The sequence below is a fragment of the Cebus imitator genome, unplaced genomic scaffold (assembly GCF_001604975.1).
Source record: "Cebus imitator isolate Cc_AM_T3 unplaced genomic scaffold, Cebus_imitator-1.0 Scaffold108, whole genome shotgun sequence".
Classification (NCBI taxonomy): domain Eukaryota; kingdom Metazoa; phylum Chordata; class Mammalia; order Primates; family Cebidae; genus Cebus; species Cebus imitator.
Window position 1 is genome coordinate 5,969,447 of NW_016107423.1, and position 20,628 is coordinate 5,990,074.

At 35.4% G+C, this 20,628-nt stretch overlaps 1 protein-coding gene across 1 annotated transcript in view; it reads right to left on the reverse strand.

Annotated features, from left to right (window-relative positions):
* The window catches only part of TRPC4 (transient receptor potential cation channel subfamily C member 4), a 208,741-nt gene extending 200,265 nt beyond the window's left edge, over positions 1-8,476 (reverse strand). Inside the window, exon 1 of the mRNA XM_017538019.2 lies at positions 7,510-8,476. The gene's annotated coding sequence lies outside the window, so the exon portion shown is untranslated. The remainder of the gene's footprint in view (positions 1-7,509) is intronic.
* Between the last annotated feature and the right edge of the window lie 12,152 nt (positions 8,477-20,628).

A 20,628-nucleotide genomic window follows, 5' to 3' on the forward strand; every position in this document is an offset into this window, starting at 1 on the left:
AGTAGGTGGGACTACAGGCGTGCAACACCATGCCCAGCTAATATATATATATTATATATATATATATAATATATATTTTATATATAAAATGTAAAAAAATATATTATATATATATATATATTTTTTTTTTGTATTTTAGTAGAGACAGGGTTTCACCATGTTGGCTGGAATGGTGGCTATCTCCTGACCTCGTGATCCGCCCGTCTTAGCCTCCCAAAGTGATGGGATTACATGCGTGAGCCACCGTGCCAGCCTGAAAACACTGTTTTTAATAGTGTCAATAATGCTATTTAAATTTAAAATGGATTTATAGTAAAAAAAACTTTAGTCTTACTGTTATGGAAAACAATAGTTAGTGGCAAAAAGGATGTGTTTAGATCTCTTCCTCAATGTCCCAAAGTTTTTGTTTTGTTTTGTTTTAAATATGAAGTATAGACTCTACTCATTGTAATATAATGATGTTATTTATTTAATGAGCTCACAGTTGTCATGGGAAAGGATCAGGAGAAAATAAGTTTGCCAAATATCTTTTCGATAACATAGGACACTGGAGTATGATAAGAGGCTTATAAAAAACTTTTCTTGAAATATTAAAGAAAAATATGCGTATTATTCATCTCTGTATCCTCAGCATCTAGCAGAGTGACTGTTATGTATTAAGGCCTCAGTAAAGTGTGTGATTGTGTATGTGTATGTATGTGTGTGTGTGTGTGTGTGTGTAGACAGAGAAATACAGTCATGCGTCACATAACAACCTTTTGGTCAACAATGAACTGTATATATGATGGTGGGCCCATAAGATTATAATGCTGTATTTTCACTGCATTTTTGCTATGTTTACATATACAAATACCTACCATTGTATATTTACAATTGCCCACAGTATTCACTGCAGTAGCATGCTATACAGGTTTGTAGCCTAGGAGCAATAGGCTATTCCATATAGCCTAGGTATGTAGTAGGCTATACCACCTAGGCTTGTGTAAGTACACTCTGTGATGTTCATCCAATGATGAAATTGCCTAATATATTTCTCAGGACATATTTGATGTATGACTGCATGATCATATAGCAAGATTTAGGGGACCTACTTAGAAACATACTTTTAAATAAGATGACATTCCAAGTCATTCACTGCAAATCTAACCATTTTATAGGGACACTGACATAATTGCAAACAAATCCTGTTGTCCTTCATGGGTTACTCTACACTATTTGATAACAGTTTGTGTCTCACACTCAAAAGCAGTCTCCCACTCTTTATTACTTGTTATTTGCTGTGATTACAAATATGTATCTGTGTGTTTACAAATACATACATATATGTATGTTGTATACACATATATATTATATCCCTATACATATTGGGCTCAAGATGAAATTAAAGAAGACCCAGCTCTGCTCCTCAAACTACAACTACCAAAAAAGGGCATTCATTTAAAGTGTGGCCTCAGCGTGATTCAGGGTGTGCAGCTTCGCTCTACCTTACAATGAAAGGGATCTTTACATAAAAAGATACTCATGCTGTCACAAATATTGAAGATGATTGTACATAAAGCATGATACATTATCTATTCTTCACCTAATGTACACTATGCCTATCTTCTCATCCTTCCATTGTATTTTTGGGGATTCATATTGGTATATGATCAACTAATTGAATGACCAGTGTATTAAATTAAAGAGGTTGAGCATAGCAACTGACTGACCAGTTCAATCATCTATGCATTCATTTATTTCACTCATCTATTCAAAATGCGCATAGTCAGCACTACTATACTAATTCTGTGAAAATAAAAATTCAGTGCTATGTATTGTGAACTATGATCCTGGTATACATATTGCGTTATTTCTCCACTATTATTTAGAGGTGAAATGTATTAAAAATGTAGCAGAGTATCTGAACACTCTTCATAATCTTGATTTGTAAAAACTGTATTCTCAATGAAGTAGAATGAAAAGAATTAAAAGAAAATCCTCATGCCACCCACAACAGGACATCGTGTACTGTCAAGTCTTTGAAATGCACTCGCAACTTACTTTCCAAATATCCTCACTCCAAAGAAGCCTCTGGCTTTCTTTAGTTCAGTAAGCATTCCTGAGAAACACTTGTATCTGTCCTCTTTCAACTCTAACTACTCTTCTCATAGTGTTATGGAACAAAAGCCCTCGTTTAAGAATTCTGGCACAGTACCACTTAAACTGAAACACATTAATAACTGGTTATATAATCCTATAAAAATGAACATTATAGAATAAATAGTTGACTAAAAGTTATGTTTATTGGATAATGGTGGGTAAATTATTTTTGTAACATAAGAAATAATATGGTATTCAATATAGTGCATAAATGCAACATTATCACAACTGGCATCATTATATAAACAAGTAAATATGCTAAAAATTTAGCCACATATAGTATTATGAAAATATAAAATATTATTGTATCAATTATGATGCATAGTATTTATGGCACTCGAATTCAGTTACAAACTCACACAGTTTTAAAAATCCTCTGGCTTTCTATAAAAAATTTACTGTTAAGATTTGGAAACAGACCTGTACCCACCTGCAAGACAGAATATAACGTGCCCTTTGCTTGTATTTATATTTGGGACATCTGGAGAAATGAAGGAAACTTTCAAGGAGATGGACATATTGGCTTTAACTAGGCACTAACCAGGCTTTAGTGTCTAAAGAACATTTTTACAGAAACAAAAATAGTGAGTTTTGCCAGAAAATGCAATAAAAAATGAAAAGCTTACCCATGTGCCATTCATCTTTTCATTCAATGATTCATTTACCAATATTCAACAAATATCTACTAAATGGATAAGGTTTTAATGATAATTTTTTTGATGATATGATAGATATTCAAAGAAATTATTCCTTCAACCTCAATGTCAATAGGTTTTGGACACAATCCTGTCAGTTCAAATGCATATATATATGTTTAGTAATTATCATGACAAATTTGTTAAAATTTGGCACCAGCTAATAGATGACTTTTGGGATGTGTGAATGAGAGCTCCTCTCAAATACCAAGGGACATTAAAATAATTAGAAAATTAGAATTTCAGATAAAACTAAAACAAATACACTTGTCTAGAAATGTCACATAACATGGGTAAGATGCAGTATAAACCTAATATGTCTTAGACTGATTTTTTTCTAATAAACAAAAACATTTTATTACCAGCTTACAGATGTTTTAAAGCTTGGAATGACAACTTTTTATTTATAAATTATAAGCTCATGAGTATTTCTAAAAAAATATATAATCTTGAACTTTGTTCATGAAAACAAACCTTTTATTTTTTTTTACATATATCAGATTTATATTTAAGAATAAAAAAGGAAGTAATTCTGAGACCATCCTGCTCAAGAAAAGTAGCTTATCTCTGGCTCTGCTTCAAAACTGATGGAACTTTAGCAGACTATTGCTTCAAATTCTATCTCCATGATGGGAACTGTTGTTTATGTCCCAATGTCATAATATTTTTAAAATTTGAGAAATAAATAGCTGAAGAATACAATGAATTTATGAACCTTGTTAAAAGAATATTTATTTTATTTTAGGAACCACAGGATTTAAGTAAAAAAGAGTATAGGCTTTACTATCAGGTAGACGTAGTTCTATTCAACCCAAATTTAATTGGGAATTCATTTCTATTTAGTTACAATGAAGAATTGATTTAGAACTATCTTTCTCCTCATGTTTTCTAACTATTAGGTAGACGTAGTACCTGATAGTAAAGAAATCTGATATACTTCAAATCCTGCTTTACCACAAAGCAATTTTGTGATTTTCATAAATTTCATCTTTCTCGAGTTGAATAATACTTCAGTTTCAAGGTAGATGTGAAGATAACAATAAAAAATAGCTTTCTTTTTCAAAGTTTCTTGCATAGTGCTAAATGTACATTAAGTTCTCATAAATATTGACCCATTTTCCCTCTTTTCTTTTTTCACAATAGGTCCTCTTTCAGGTAAATTTCAGCTCTTGGTAGTATTTGTTCAAAGTTACTACTTAATGGTGACTTTTTCAACATTTTTCAAAATCTCTAACAGCAAACTACAGACAGAATATAATTCATGAATATCTGATTCATTTATTGCACCGCCATTAAACAAATGCAGTGTGCTAGATAAAGCTATCAAGGCATGTTTTTAAATTAATGTTTTAACATGTCTAATTTTATATGTAACACTGTGCCCCGGTGTCATCTGGTGTCTCTAAAGAAGCCATTATTCTCTGGCTACATTTTTAAAAAGAGAGAGAAAACATACACTAGTATTAAGAGATATCACATACAGTTTAGTTACAATAGTAGATCAAGTTCTGAAACCATTTCTTTCTTATCCTACTAAAATTAAACAACTTTCATGGGGGTAATTTAGATTTTTTAAACATGTAAATACATCACTTAATTTGGTAAATAGTTCATGAAACAACAATGGTTTTGAATTAATACATTTTCAATGTGCATGTCCTTAATTTTCAGTTTCCCAAATAAACGGTTTCTTTTCCTAAATGTATTTTTTGCATCACAAAGTTGTTTTGGTAATACTAATGTTCTCAAAGGTTAGGCCTATATTTGTGCTGATTAAAAAGACACAGTCATGATATTATATCCCTGATCAAAATATTCTCAAATCTCTTAAACCATTGAGGTGTAATGCCCCTGGAAGGGTTAGAAATAGAAAACATGAGGAGGAAGATAGTTCTAAATCAACTCTTCATTGTAACTAGGTAGAAACAAATTTCCAATTAAACTTGGGTTGAATCAAACCAGTTTTAGTGTTTATTTTAGTGGGGAAGATAGGGTATAAATTGGGTGAAAAGGCTAAGTTTTTATTTTGAGTTGTCTCTTCAATCTCATTTTTAATGAGAACCAAATAATCATGGGGGGGTTTCCATAGGTATGAGAGGTCAAAAACACTGGTTTCAATTGAGTCCCGGCAATTCAATTTATAAAGTCGAAGTGCGCATTAGAATTTGATTTCATAAAATATATGGCAATAATGGTTTTGGAAAAAAGGAAATTTAATAGTTTATTATATTTTCCCTTTACCTAACATTATGTTCAAAAACACAACAATCATATTTTCATAAAATATACAGTCCCTAATTTTATAGTCCGAGCTACTGCTTAGTACTTCTCGTATATCTATATTTACTTATAGATCTATATTTAAGCACTGATAATTACAGTATTTACTATTGAACAAATGTGTGCCTATCTTTATTTTTGTTCCAACACATGCATTGATCAGAAAAGAGATGCAATTTCAGTTTTCAGCTGCTAAATATAATGCTGATCATCTGTATTGCCATAAATAATTCTGGCAATTAAACATGCAGGTATAAAAATATATTTCCAAAAATATATGTTTGAAAGTATTTTTAATTCAGTGGGGTTAAAATCAGTGCATCTTAAAGTAGTTATTATATTTCAATATAAATGTAATCATGTTTATAATAGGGTATGCTGATAGCATTTGACTAAATGATCAGATATGTTTATTACTTTGAAATCATAAAAGAAAAATTAAAATAATGATTGTCATTGTTTCTATCTTTCACCTACAGTTCAGAAACAGCAATTATTCTAAGCTTAGTTATTACAGTGAAGTTTTTAATAACATCTAGTTTACAAAAATATTGATAGACACAGCCAACCAAATATTGAAAAATAGACAATCTAACTTCCAGATTCCTTACCAATTAAAATGATGTAATAGTTTATAAACATAGTCATTGTTTTTGAAAATGATTTAGCTTTGGTTTTTTTAAATGAGGATGTTAAAACAGGTAACTTTTCAGTCCTATAGATGGCTGTAGTTCTCCATGGAGCATAAGTTAGAAAGTTTGAAATGTATGTATAGAGTAAGACATTAAAATTTCCTCTAATGAAAAAGAATACAAGCATTGCTTGTTATTTCCTGTTAATACAAAGTATGAATTAAGGTTATTTTATATGGAAAGTTATTTGGTCTCTTACTAGTTTAATAACTAAAATGGCTATAAAATTCATATAGAACTTTAACTTGTCATAGATTTATTTATGCATTTTTATATTGACCTTTTGGAAACAAGCATCACAGAAAAATAAATAATATAAAAATTACAAAATTGTAAAGCTTATAAGTAATGGAAATCTATTCTAACTCATATATCTTTCAGAATGATTAGTAAGCAAGTAAATTGAAATTGATCTTGTTGCTTTTTTTTCCCTTTAAACATTTAAGGAGGATATTTTCTGGACAACAGTGTCCAGGTGAATAAAGGTAGGATTACAAATGTAAGTTTAAACAGCAAACCCAACACAATGATGAAGATTTCAACATTTTAACATCTCCACCCACTCTTACTCTCAATGTCTAATTCAGAGCTTTACCAAAAATACCCCCAAACCCAAAACACTCTCCAGTAAACGCTTTTCTTAAAGAATTTGTAATATTCTTTGTGTTGTGATTATGTACTGTGAAAGGCAGAAATTACATGAGTCCTGAGAGGCGGTGTTTTATTAAAACTGAAAAAGTTTTACAAGTTTGTCTAATTTTTTTTCTTAATAAAACAGCTAAAGCTTCCTTCTGTCTCCTCCCACTCCTTTGGCTTGGTGCTTACTCTTTAAGCAACTTGCTTCATTTTATAGCTATGGAATTTCACTGGGAAGGGCCTCCCTAAGAAACCATGTGAACCGGGATACACCATAGTGGATACACCATAGTGAATGCAGGCAGACAAGATAAGAGATCCCTTTCCTCAGCTCTCCCAAACCCTCAATGCCTTTCCAGTATTCTCTTGTTTCTAGTCACAAAAGGCAGCTGAGTTCGCAGCTGGAACAAGTTGTGCAGTGAACCCTAGTGATTTACCCAAGTAGCAAACAGGGTCATTGGCTTAATTGGAATCTCGGTAGCCAGGCACACTAAGAATCACTAGCCTGGGTCGAGCAACACGGAAAAAGTGTTTCTGTTTCTTGACAGCGAATGAAAATGACGCAGAATGTATCGATCGGTAGAATATTGATCTCTTTCCTTCCTTCGTTCTCTCACTTTACGAGCCGGAGAGCCAAGATCTCACTTCTATGCACCCAGGTGCCCCCGAGATCTCCATTTTCCCCAAATGCATAAAAGACTAAAAACGGCCACATTCCCCAGCACCACGACGTGGCTACAGCTCCTTTGTTTACCATATAAGTCACACCGGGGGTTCACTCCTCGCCCTCCCCCCTGCTTTAAAGCCGGGTGCGGTGGAAGACTGAGGAGCACCCCCAAACTCCCGCTCAGCCCGAGTCAAGCACCGAAAGCTTCACAGATTTTTTTCCTGAGCCTCGAAGAGAAACCATGCAGTCAGAACCTTTTGAACTCATAATCCCCCAGGGATGTCCGTCTCCCAGAAGAGAGCCGGCTTCCCAGGCAGCTTAGGAAACTTAACCGAAATCCCAGAAAGAAGGCGAGGTGCAGCTCCGGTCGAACGGAGCTCCAAGGCGACATCCTCTTTACCTGCAAAGTTGCAATCTTCGGGCTGAAGTGATGGGATCCGAGGACGGACGGCGCGGGTGCTGTGCCGGGTAAGAGCACGCCCGGCAAATTCCGATGGAATTCCCTTAGTCGCTGCCGAGTTTTGGAGCATTCCAAGGAAAACGCATGAAGCTGGAGCCCACGCAGCTGGCACCGAACTGGGCGGAGTGAGGATGCTCTGAAAGCGAAGCCATAGGAGGCGGGGGAGGGGCGGGCCGGGAGGGGAAGGTGAACGCCAGGGGAGGAGAACCTCTCCCACCCCCTCCCGCGCCGATCCCGCTGGATAAAGTTAAGAGTTCCCACGGCTGACAGCGGATGAGCCCAGAGAAGGGCAGCCCGCCCTCCGTCCCCGGCGGCTCGGCGGCTCCCCGGCTCGGGGTCCGCGCAGACCTCGCTGGAAAGGGATAGTCCGGGAAGATGCGCGTCCCACGCACCACACTGCTTGGAGGTGGAGGAGACCCGCGCGCGGGCAGGAGCTAACGATCGGTCCCCCAGCTCGGCTACCCTCGAAGAGCTTCCACCTACCGGGCCAGCTGCTTGAGGTCAGCCAGTGGGTAGGGGAGCTCACCACCAGCCAGCCATCATCCAGCCAAGTCGGTGGCGAGAATCCACCCTGTGGTCCTGGATGCAAGCCAGATACACCTCCAGGCTTCGGGCGCGCTCTGCAGGCGTGTTGGACTTCAGTGCGCTCCGACACCCAGCTTTTGAATGAATGCCCTGCTCCCAGCCCGGTAAACAAGCACCCAGGCGGCCCGCCGCCCGACTGGAAAAAAGTAGACCCCTGCAACTCTCAAAGCTTCTCCCACTCCGCTTTCTCTTGGCGCCTGGCACCCTCTTTCCTGTCCTCAAGGTGTCAGACTTCCCCTGCAAGAGCTGGAGGATGCGGCTTGCCACTAGTGTCAACAATTGAAACAGTCGCAATGAATGATGAGCCACCGCGTTTCAACCTCTCCCCACCCCCAGCTTGGTCTTTCCAAAAGGCATAGGAAATCAGCAAGTTTTCACCAAATATACCAAAATCCTTAGACGCGAGCCAGCCTAAGGGTGCAAGGTTCTGGCAGCCGCAGGTGATGTGCGAGTGTGTGTGTGTGTGTCTGTGTGTGTGTGTATTACTAGTACCAGCTTACTGAGATTGAGATTTCAAGATAAAGGTTATCTCTTGGCCAATCTCTTTGGTGTTCACATGTGAAAATAAGATTAAAGTGCAGAGAGGAATACACACACACACCACACATACACACATACTATTGGCAAAGTTGGCAATAACTCTTGCTGTAACTGCAGTACGGTGATTCCCAGCTTGGAGGCTTGGCTGGTTGTGACCCCATGACCCAGAGAAAGAGTTCATGTGTAAGACAGAGAGTGGAGCCCTTGAGGAATCCTAGCTGGCAATTACCCTCCTCGAGACTCTGTTTCTATCTGATTTCCTTTATTTTCTGAAAACCCTGAGGTTAGCTGCTAGTCTCTGATTGAATCCCAGCAGATGCCTGATCCAGCTTCCAGTTTGTGCAACAGATAAAGAGCAACGGTTTCCCCCTGTCCCAGCCGCGTTGTTACAGCTGGGACGCTGTGCAATGCCGACTACAAGGAGGACCAGTTTCTTCCCATGGAACATTCCCAAGGAATATAAACCAACAAATTGGCATCTATATTCAGACTCTAAAGCACAAAATTAAAGAATTTCCTTTTTTATCTTCCCTTACCCACTTCATAGTTCACATGAGTTGAGGCTTTTGTAAATAGTTCTCAAATGAGTAAAGAGGATATTACCAGAGATCAGACTGGGGTGACTATGCATGCTGCTTTTTGTTTTTCTTTTAAGTTACTTTACTTATTTGTTAATTTATCTTTCTCCCTGCCTAACTGCTCCTCTATTGGTTTATTCCCAGCTCAGCTAGACCCCTATTTTAAATTTCTGGGAGCACTACCTCTAGTCCTTCCCAAAATACTGAGGTACATTGAGATAAGCCTGGTTCCTACAGTGCCTCTGCAGTAAGCAAAGGAGAGAACAACAAAAGGCTTTTTTCCTTCCGCGAATCTCTTTTTACTCTTTGCTGCAAGAAGAATACATTGACATGTTTAAACAGTTCTTTATTTTTCCATACATTAAATGATGGCTTTTAAAAATATGCAAAATGCATCTGTCAATAGACAAGGTAATAAATTCATAATACAAGTCCATTTTCTCATAAGGGAAGGATGACTATATATATATATATATATATATATATATATATGTGGAATTCTGTGTTACTTAATGTAACTATAAGTATTTTTGTGACATTTATTGACAATGTTTCTTCTCAGCCTGAAAAACAATGCTACATACTGTGTTTGAGTTTATATCTTTGAGATAAACCCTTTGTAGAATTCCACGTACTATGATAAGTACAGGTCTTTTTAATGCATTTAAAAATACATGCGAAAGAAAAGCTGATCAGTGACAAACTTGCCCATTGTTTAGAAATTATGAACTTTACTTTGCAATCTTAGCATCTGTACCAAATTAAATGTTCCTGCCCCTTTAAGGATTTGTTCTTAATAGCAAGTGTTATCTCTGTCACGATATTTTACCAATTTCCCCTAATTTGTAATGTTTTCCCATAAAAGATGCCTATGAAACTGCAATAAATACGTAATAGAAAAGAACATCAAGGACAGCATTATGTAAGTCAGCCATCTGAGCAGGCTGTGTTCCCACGGAAAGAAGAATTTGTATTGATCACTGAGTCTCCTTTTCAACAGTTTCATGTGATTATTGATTGCTGGTCTCATGTCTCCTACAAAATGATTAGCAGTTACAGGAAAATTATTTGAAATCTGTTTAAACAGTCTGGTGAATTACATACACTACAGTCATTAGCAATCCAAAGAGTTTATTTCTAACAATTTAAACATACGAGGTTGGCAGCATTCCACAAACCTGGACTCCACATAAAATGCAATCCATCGAAGTCAAATAAATTTACAATAAACTGTTATATGCTATCTGAAATTTATTTTTAGTACCTTATGAAAGAAGAGAGCACTCTTGTTTCAAAAGACAAGTGACCTAAGAAATGACAGCAGTAAAACAATTCTCTGTAATGTCTATTTATAGCTAATGTCTACTGTAGAATTGGGATCACAATTGTTTTAGGAATACAATTTTCAATTTACTCCTAAAGGTTATTCTGTTTAAGAATTGATATATAACATGTGTGAAACACTTTGTTCCAAACTGTTATACTTCAGACATAGAGACAAAGTCACAGAGACAGGTATCTGGAGAATTTATTCATGCACATGTGTCACTATCAGCATTTTATGTGCCAGTAATGCATCTGTTTATGATGCCATCATGAAGTGGATGATAATGGCCTTTCTGATCCTAGGATAAATTAAGAAATAGGTTGTCATTGTCTTTGATGCCCATGTGACCTGTCTTCTACCTTTGTGAGCAGGACTTTACTTCATATTGCGCAAGGGCTTACCCAAACTCATTGAAGGGCCTCTACCTCTGCTTAATGTTTGGACCTTGGCTCCTGCTCCAGGTTTTTGATTCCTCTATTTTGTCATCAGTGTAATGAGGCTTCGATCTAACCTATATGACCATGCCTTATACATAGCTTTTTATTTGCCTATTTTTTAAAATTTAGCATTTTCTAAGTTATGAAAATTTTATTCAAAAATATTAATTTTAATGAATTGCTGTATATTTCTATGAAATACTTAAATATTTTTCAGGTCTTGAAAATGTCATTGTTTTAAACTATTATTCCCAATATAATAGTTTAAAACTATTGTTTTAAGCTATTAAAATTATTCAACTTTTGTTGAAAGCCATTACATACATATTTTTGTCTCTATTTCTGATTATGTCCTTCAAATAGATTCCTAGTAATGAGTCCTGATGCAGGAATATTTTAAAGTACATGCTCTAGGTATAGGGAGCTTGTTGTATTGAACCCTCATCAACATGGGGCATCTCAACTAATGAGTTCTATTACTAGAAACAGTGACTTTTATATTTTGCATGCTTTGCTACTTGTTTCTTTTCGTGAGCTTATATACTTTTTAATACTTATGAGGGTTTTGTTGTTTTTACCCCATTTGGTTTATAATAACTCTTAATATTTGAACATGAGTACCTTCCCATATTTATAGAAGATAGTTCTCAGTTTTTATTAATTGTTAAATTTAGAGGTAATGTTATTAGTCTAGAGTTTTCGTTCTTACAAACATTAAACGATCAGATTTTCCCTGATAATTTCTTTTAGTACTTTAATGCTCCTAATATCTTTTTTCCTCCCATATCCACTTATTTTTTTTTCAAGCTTTTAAAAAATGATTTCATGTTTAAGGCAATTGCTTAGTCATTCATTTAATGGCCCCTGGAATCGTGCTATCTAAATGTAAAATCCCAGCCTCAACATTCATTCAACAAATACTTATGGAGTCTGTGTTTAAATCATTTATGGAGCACAAAGCATTTTACTAAGTGCTTCACATACATCTGTGAGCAAAACAGATAAGATACTGATATTTTGAAGAAGACCAGACAAAAATAATAAATATAATAAATAAGTTAATTACATACTATGTTAAAGGGCAATTAAAGGAACAGGGTTTGGAGACTGAAAATGCTAATAGGAACAGATATTGGCGGTGGGTTGCAATTTTAACCAGTTTTTAGGGGAGTCTTCCTTAATCTGGAGACATTTAAGTAACAACTTGGAGGTTAGAGAACTGGCTATATTGATTCTCTGGTGAACAGCGTTCCAGGTAGAGGAGTGGGCTGAGCTGATTTATGTTTTAAAGTATTGTTCTTGCTGCTATACTGAGGATAGATGGAGGGAAGCAAAGGTGGAAACCGAGAGAACAGTTAAGAGGCTACTGAAACAAGCAAGGAAATATGGTGTTGACCAATTTGTACGAGGTAGAGATGGATTCAAGAGCTAGTCTGAAAATAAATTCAATTGAATTTTCCAAAATGTTTGTATGCAGGCTGTAAGAAGAGTTAAGGATAGCTATGAGATTTTTGGCATGAGCATGTAGATGACTCTGAGTAAAGGATATTGTAAGATGGAGAAGACAGGAGTTGGAATATGTTTTTAGGGATAAGATTAGGAATTCACTTGTGGACATGTTAAGTCTGAGATGGCCATAAAAACACTTACAAGCAGTGTGACCTTGGATAATGTTACTGAATTTCCACATAACTTGGTTTTCTCATCTGTAAAAGAGTGAGGTAATTGTTCCTACCTCATAGGCTTGTTATGAGGACCAAAGCATTTTTATATGTAAAGCACTTACAAAAGTGATCAAAACAGAATATACAATGTGTAAGTTTTGCCTCATTATTATCATTAGATATAATTCCAGCATATTTGGGACTAATTTAAGAATGCATTATTTAGTGACCATCTAACTCTTTCTCTTTTATGAAATAGGAAACCAGTACTGTTATTATAACTGGAAAATAATAAATTAGTTCTTCATTTTCTTACTGATTGATGATGTCATGTGTTTATTATAAACCAAATTCTTCTGCCAATCCCCCTTTCCGTGCTATCTATTCTTTATCGCTGATACCTTCCATCATTTTTATGGTTTGGCCCCGAATTTCATTTGTTTCCTTCTCTATTGTTTTAGGTGTTGACCAATTACTAATCACTACAGCTGGAAGGCTGGGTTGGTCATCACCTTTGTCAATTCCCAATATCTAACAGGATACAGCTAGTGAGAGCCATTATTGCAGAGATGAAATGAGCTAACACATGTAAAGTGCGTGCAACAAGAATGAGCACATATTTATGCTCAATAAATGTTACTTGCTATCAGCATTATATGTACTTAACATTGAATGAGGATCTGCTGGTCCCAAGATGGAAAATTTGTTTGCCCACTCACCCCGTTCTGATGATCCACGCTATAGGAAGGCTTCTATTCCAAATACAGACTACTTATCTTAGCACATCTCTTTTCTATTCCAATCTGGAGACATTTTACAGCATAAAATTAACTTTCCTTTAACTACTCTCTTCCACAAGTTGTGGTATCTTCCTAGATCTAAAGTGGAAGTAAGTACCATCAGAAGACCAAAGAAATATTTGGTGGCCTCAAAAAGTAGAAATAGTATACGTGCAGAAGACCACTTTCCTAGTGGATTTGAATATATACTAATGTAGATAATTCATACTAATTTTGAAAAAGGAAGTAGATAATGAAGATGGTCAACAGACCTTCCTATTGATTATTAAAGAACAAGTTTGCATGATTCCTAAAGCAATCACTAATGTAACATCAATTTTGTTTTATAATCCATGTGGCATTATATTTGAACTCAGTGAAAATCCTATCCTATATTCTGGTGATACAGCAACAGTTAGATCTACAAAATAGCAACATTTTTTATGAAATCTCTTTTTTTCTGACATGAATTTTGTGGAAATTTAAGAGAGCTTGCAAAAGTGCTGCTAGTCAGATGCCATTTTAGGCTGGAACATGTTACCTAATTTTTAAAATCAGGCCGTTCTTGAAAAAGAAAAGGCATAAAGTTATTATTTAGAGAAACTTCTTCTTCTTACCAATTGTAGGTCTTGATTTATCTGGATCGACATTCTTTAAAAGAGGATTATATAAGTTTCTAAGGAAATAAATAAATGTTAAATGAAATGGATCTCATTTACTTACAGTATCAAATAAAATGGTATTTCAGAATGAAATACTAGATACCTGACACATAACAGGCTCAATACTGCTCAGTAATTGATTTGCCTTTAGTTTCCACTGATTGATTTAGTTCTACTGATTGAATATACTGACTGATCAAATGAATTTTAAAGTGGATGATATGGGAACTATAGTAGAGTAATAAGGACAAAAATTCTAGAGCCAGATTGCCTAGGTTTGAATTCAACTTTTGCCACTTATTGGAGGTGTATGATTTTGGCCACAATGCCTTATTTCTATACATCAATTTATTCCTTTCTAAAATGGAAAATATAATAATAGTGCCTTCTTCATAGGATTGGTATAGAAATCTGTGTAAATAAATGTAAGACTATATGTTGCTTTGCTTTTTACTTTTTCATAGAAGGTAAGAATGTTTCTCAAAATGTGAATAAAAATGTGGTTTATTCAAGAAGGTTAAGGCTTATTTGAGTTGAATCATTGCAACGTATCAGTGGAGAACAAAGTAGAATAGTTATTTGCAATTATTAGTGAATTTAGTCAGAGAAAAGGGCAAATTTTAAGAGCTCAGAGCTGCAAGAGCAATTCAGCCCTGGATTGTCTGGATTGTCTAATCTTCCAAACTATTCTGGAAAAGGCTTCTCCCACTGTGTAGGCAGCAGCACATAACCAGGGAAAATCATGTCATAGAATGAGCTTTGAATTTTTAATTAAATCAAGAAATAATTTTGAGGTTTTAACACATAAATACACATTTGTCCTCAGGAGTAACACACTCCCATATCTTTTATGAGTTATATCTCATGTAATGTTTTAAATTCATTCATTTTTTCCCAGGTACTTGACATTACATGGTGTCTACATGCATGGTCTCTATAATTGGAATAACTGGGTTCAAATCCTATCTTTATCCCTTTCTAAGAAAATGGCCTTAGGCAAGAGAAACTTAACCTTTCTGTGACTCAGATTCTTCATTTGGCAAAATGACATATTTATAGTATTTGATCCCTTTTGTTATGAGCATTACATGTGGTGGTATTTATAAAACACAATAAAAGAGTTCAATAAAGATAAATTTTATTCCTTCTTCTCAGTGCAGGAAACTGGCTTTAAGATCTTCTGAAAGGACAATACCTAGAGCATAATGTACAAGCCCAACTACTATAGTTTTCATGTGAACATAAATTTTCTTTAAGTAGAGAAAACCAGTGAAAACAAAATAAATCTCTATTTATAAAAGGGACACAATATTTATCTATAACATATGATAAAGCTATGGAGGTTAACTGTTCACAGTGTTTCTAAAGCAATCACCAAATATTTGTCATTAAAGCCAGTCCTGGCCGGGCGCGGTGGCTCAAGCCTGTAATCCCAGCACTTTGGGAGGCCGAGGCGGGTGGATCACGATGTCAAGAGATCGAGACCATCCTGGTCAACATGGTGAAACCCTGTCTCTACTAAAAATACAAAAAATTAGCTGGGCATGGTGGTGTGTGCCTGTAATCCCAGCTACTCAGGAGGCTGAGGCAGGAGAATTGCCTGAACCCAGGAGGCGGAGGTTGCGGTGAGCCGAGATCGCGCCATTGCACTCTAGCCTGGGTAACATGAGTGAAACTCCGTCTCAAAAAAAAAAAAAAAAGCCAGTCCTGGTATCTGGCTTATTAATGTGTGTTATTTATGTGTGTGTATCAACCCTGCTTCCCATGGTAAAATCTGGGTGTCCTCAATTGTTTCATTCCTTCTGATCCAAAAGCAATGAAATTTCTCCTAACAATTACACACACCATCAAAGAATGAAATCCTCTTCTTAGTTTCCCAATTATGACACAGATTTCTCTGCTCATTCCCTTAAAACGATGTTCAAATTCTTGTTGACTTAATCACCACCCTGCTTCCACCCCTTTGTAGAGTCAAAAACTCATCCCAGTTTGCCCAACACATTCCTAGTTTTAGGACTGAAATTTCTGCATAGGGGAAACTTCTGGGTCCTAGGTAAATCAGAACAGTTAAGCCTCTTCCATCTTTGTTGACAACTTTGAAAATTGATTATACAAAATGGAGTCATTTTTTTTTTCTCCTACTCAACTAAAATAGTTGTGGGGGCATAGGGAAAAGCACTGAAGTACAAACACCTACTCCAGGAACTGTCATGCAAACCCAATCCAAAACCAAAATGGCCTGCTATGACTTTAAGATTGCAAATTTTACCTAGTAACTGCTGCCACTCACCAATCAAAACTCTCTACCTCCTGCTAGACACTACTGGCACCAACTTTCTGTCCAAACAACTTAGCTTACACAACCTTCCACTCCTCCCCAACAAAAAGCCAACATTTACCTTTGTTCTTTAGACATATCAGCAGCCACTCTGGTCTATGTGAGTGTCCCGAACTGCAATTTTAATATATTATTCCCAAATAAACCCTTTGCTTGGAGATTTGTCTCTCCATCTATTTACTTCATGTTGGCAGACCCCAACCTAAAATAGCTTCTTTTGCTTGTGAATTTCCATGTAATGAGCTCAAATTTTTCCATCCATTCATGTTTACTGAGTTCATATTTTGTCATATGTAAAGTGCTTTATCATCTCAGTAGATATTAATTTCTCAAGAAGGCAAGAAAATACATATTAATTATTTTACATGAATACTAAAGCCAGTAGTGCTAAATTCAAATCTTGCTAATTGTATCAGCTTAAGAATTTTAATTATTGTTTAAACTTAAAGTCTTTCATTTATATAAAATAATATCTACTATAACAAGTATGATTCTCAGTCTACCAACTCAATTGAGCAAAAAAAGTTATTCAAAAACATATGACCAAAATATTATATAGATCTAAACACATGACAATCTTAAATACAATCTGAAACTCTATTCTTCCCTGTTAGAAAAGAATTGTTTTGGCCAAGTAGAATATAAATCACACAGACAAAATTGAAAATTATTTACTTATGATATTTAATTTATAAATTTACCTGTCAATAATTTTGTAAATCATATAAAATAAAATATTTGGAAATGCCACTTTCTTCTGCTCTCATATTTTGTGAAATAACTTGTTTCAAACTCTTCACTTGTAATTTCAAAATAAGTTTCTTAGTTGTCATTGGAACCATTATTTGAATCATCAAATAGCTTACAGAAAACCTGATTTTTATTTTTATTCAAACTCTTGGAGATATTTTTAATGCATGATGCATTCTATGTGTGACGCTGTCACTAATATGTCTATCTTATGCCTGAAGAGTCCATTACATAGCATTGGGAGATTTTTTCTTTTATTCTTTTTATTCCATACTCAATCTCCACAAAACAGACAAACAAAAATATATTACGCTTTTTAACTATGTAAAGCTGACATTTACAATGTTATGGAGCACTTAAATTATAAGCCATATTCCTGGAAATAATTACATCTGTATTGTAATTTCTTGTCTTTTTGTTTAATTGATAACTCCTTTTCTTCTGGTTTTTTGTTTGTTTGCTTGTTTGTTTGTTTCTTGGGACAGGGTCTTATTCTGTCACCAAACTTCAATGCAGTGGCATGATCATGCCTCACTGTAGCCTCAAACTCAAAGAATCAAGTGATCCTTCTGCCTCAGCCTCCCAAGTAGCTAGGACCACAGGTATATTACCACCACGCCTGGCTAATTCTTTCTTAAATTTTTGTAGAGATGGGTCTACTTTGTCATGCAGGCTTGTCTCAAACGCCTGTGCTTAAGAACCTTCCCATCTTGGCCTCACAAAGTATTGGGATTGCAAGCATGAACCACTATGCCTGGTCTCACTGATGACTCTTTGACCCACTAAATTCTACAGCATTCATGATCTGCATTGCTTGAGATTATTTAAAATGAATTTTCATCTCCTAGATAATACTTTTCATTATTTTTCATGAAAATGAGGTCATTAAAAAATCTCCAATCTTTTTTTTTGTGCTGCCATCACAGCATACCTGATACTGAGTAATGTATAAACAACACAGATTTATTTCTCACAGTTCTGGAGGCTGGGAAATTTAAGACTAAGATGCTAGAAGGTTACAACCTGGAGTCTCTGCTTCCAAGATGGTGACTTGAACCTGCAACATTAATCCATTCATGAGGGCACAGCTTTCATCATCTAAACACCTGCCATGAGGTCCCACTTCCCAACAGTGTAGCACTGGGGAGTAAATTTTCAATACATGAATTCTAAGAGACATATTCAGAGCATAGCGCCTCCAGTGCATGACATAAAAAGCTATTTAAGAACTCAGACAGGTTTATGATATCTTTTCTGAATTGTAATTTAGGGATACAAATGGAAACAAAACAAATATTTAGTTGGGTCACGTGGAGTATGTAGTTGTGCTTTTTGGTGATAGTTTGAGTTATTCTGATTGCATTGGTTTTCATATTCTTTTTGGAGAAAATATAGAAAAGATTGCAAATAGTCCTGCTCCTTACCAAAAAGAGAAAAGGGGAGAGGGAGAGAGAAGTGGGAGAAAAGAGGAAAGGAAAACACTTTATCTGTATGTATCCTAGAATTAGTTACTCCTGCCCAGTAAGTAAAGCTCCCTGAAACTCTTTAAGAACATGACAGATAAAATACATTCTCAGTTTTCACTGAATTAATGTGTTTTGTTATTCTTTGACTCTGTAACAGTGGTTCCAGATCAATGGTGTCACTTTTCAAGAAGTGGTTCCTTAAGTTCAAGTTGGCTATAGCAAATGTGACTTCTGCCATGTCTTGTCACGGCCTGGTGCCAGCAGCAAAGTACGTGTTGCCAAGATGTAAATTTTTGATGCAGCACAATGTAATAAAGCACCTCAGCTTCTCTAGAAAAATGTTACATTGATGTTTTGTATATGTTTCTTTTGAAGCATCTTTTTTTATGAGAAAATATAAATTTGGTTATACACATTAAAAGGCAGAGTTTACTGGTTTTGTTTGGGAGGAGGTAGAGTACATGTTTGAATAGCCAGAAGAGTTGATCTGCAATAGGAGAAATTGTCCCTTTCCGAAGATGCATTTAATGTCATTATGCCTAAGGATGTTATGTTTACTTTACTTGATGAAATGTTTTGACTTTCAGGAAAACAGTTGATTTTCTAAAGGTTGCCAATATCTTTTAAATAACCAAAAATATATTTGTTAAGATACCAAGGGCTTATTTCCATAAAGTCAGTTGGAATGGACAAAGTCTAGTTTATGGCATGTACAGTAAACATGTGTGGTAGTGTCCTGTGTGTTAAATTTACTAACCCTTGGGTTTCTCCTACATAGCTTGAGAGTAATAGCATCTAACAAAATTTTGATTATTTAAGTGAAGCATTCTTACAAGATATACAGAATTGTAACATGTTATATCTATCTTACATTAAAATAAGTTTACATCTCATTTAAACACATGATTTTTTTACTGTACTAAATTTTATTTTAAGGTTTTCAAATTATTTGTAGTAAAACTAGCTTCAAAGACTTTTACAATAAAACCCCTACTTGTGGATAAAAGCTTGTTTTCTTTTTACATGAGATACCTGCTATGGTAGTACTGTTTAATTCTTATTCATGACAAAAGGAAAAGGAAGCGTAAGATTTATTTCAAGGATTTACAGAAGGCAAAGATTTATAAACATCTTTTCATTAATTGTATGAGGGAAGAGAATGGGTGACTAAATCTAGCAATGGTTTATGTAGAGATCAAGGCTATAAGGCTGTGAAATGAAGGGAAGGTATATGCACCTACTTCATGGAGCCCTCTAGTCTCTCAGGTGGAAAGCATATGTGCTTCATTAGGTTACAGACTGCAGTGAGAAAAGATTAGGCTAAATTGCTAGCCTTGAGGACTAAAAGCAACAAACCTCAACAGCTCCAAATAGAACAGTCCATGTAAATGTGACATTCGTATCTAGTAAAGCAGCTGTGTGGTGCAGTCACTCAGTTATTAATGACGTTGCATGGGGAATGTAATTTGTGCTCTGTACGAAATTCCAGAAACCCTCTCTTCTGTTTTAATAATTTTCAGTGCCTCTTCCCAGTGTGACCTAAAACTTCTTTCTGTCTCAGCTCTGAGCCATCTTTTCATAGATAACATTAAAATATGGAAACTAATGCTGTTAAAATGCTTTTAATATTTATAATTTGCTAAAGTGTCAAATATAATGCTTTCAATTGTCTTCACTGAAATTGCAATATTTGAGGAGTTCTTTGGAAATACACACACACACACACACACACACACACACACACGTCAAGCAGAATAATTTCTAATGGAAAGTTTCTGAATTGGATTGTGAAATATAGATACAAAAATCTTTTTTTTTCTACACTAAATGTTAAGATGTTCTTAAAATTGGAAACTGTTAAAAAAAAACAACAATGTGGTAAATTGTAATTACTACCAAAAAAAGAGATATCACTATTTCATCACTTAGCACA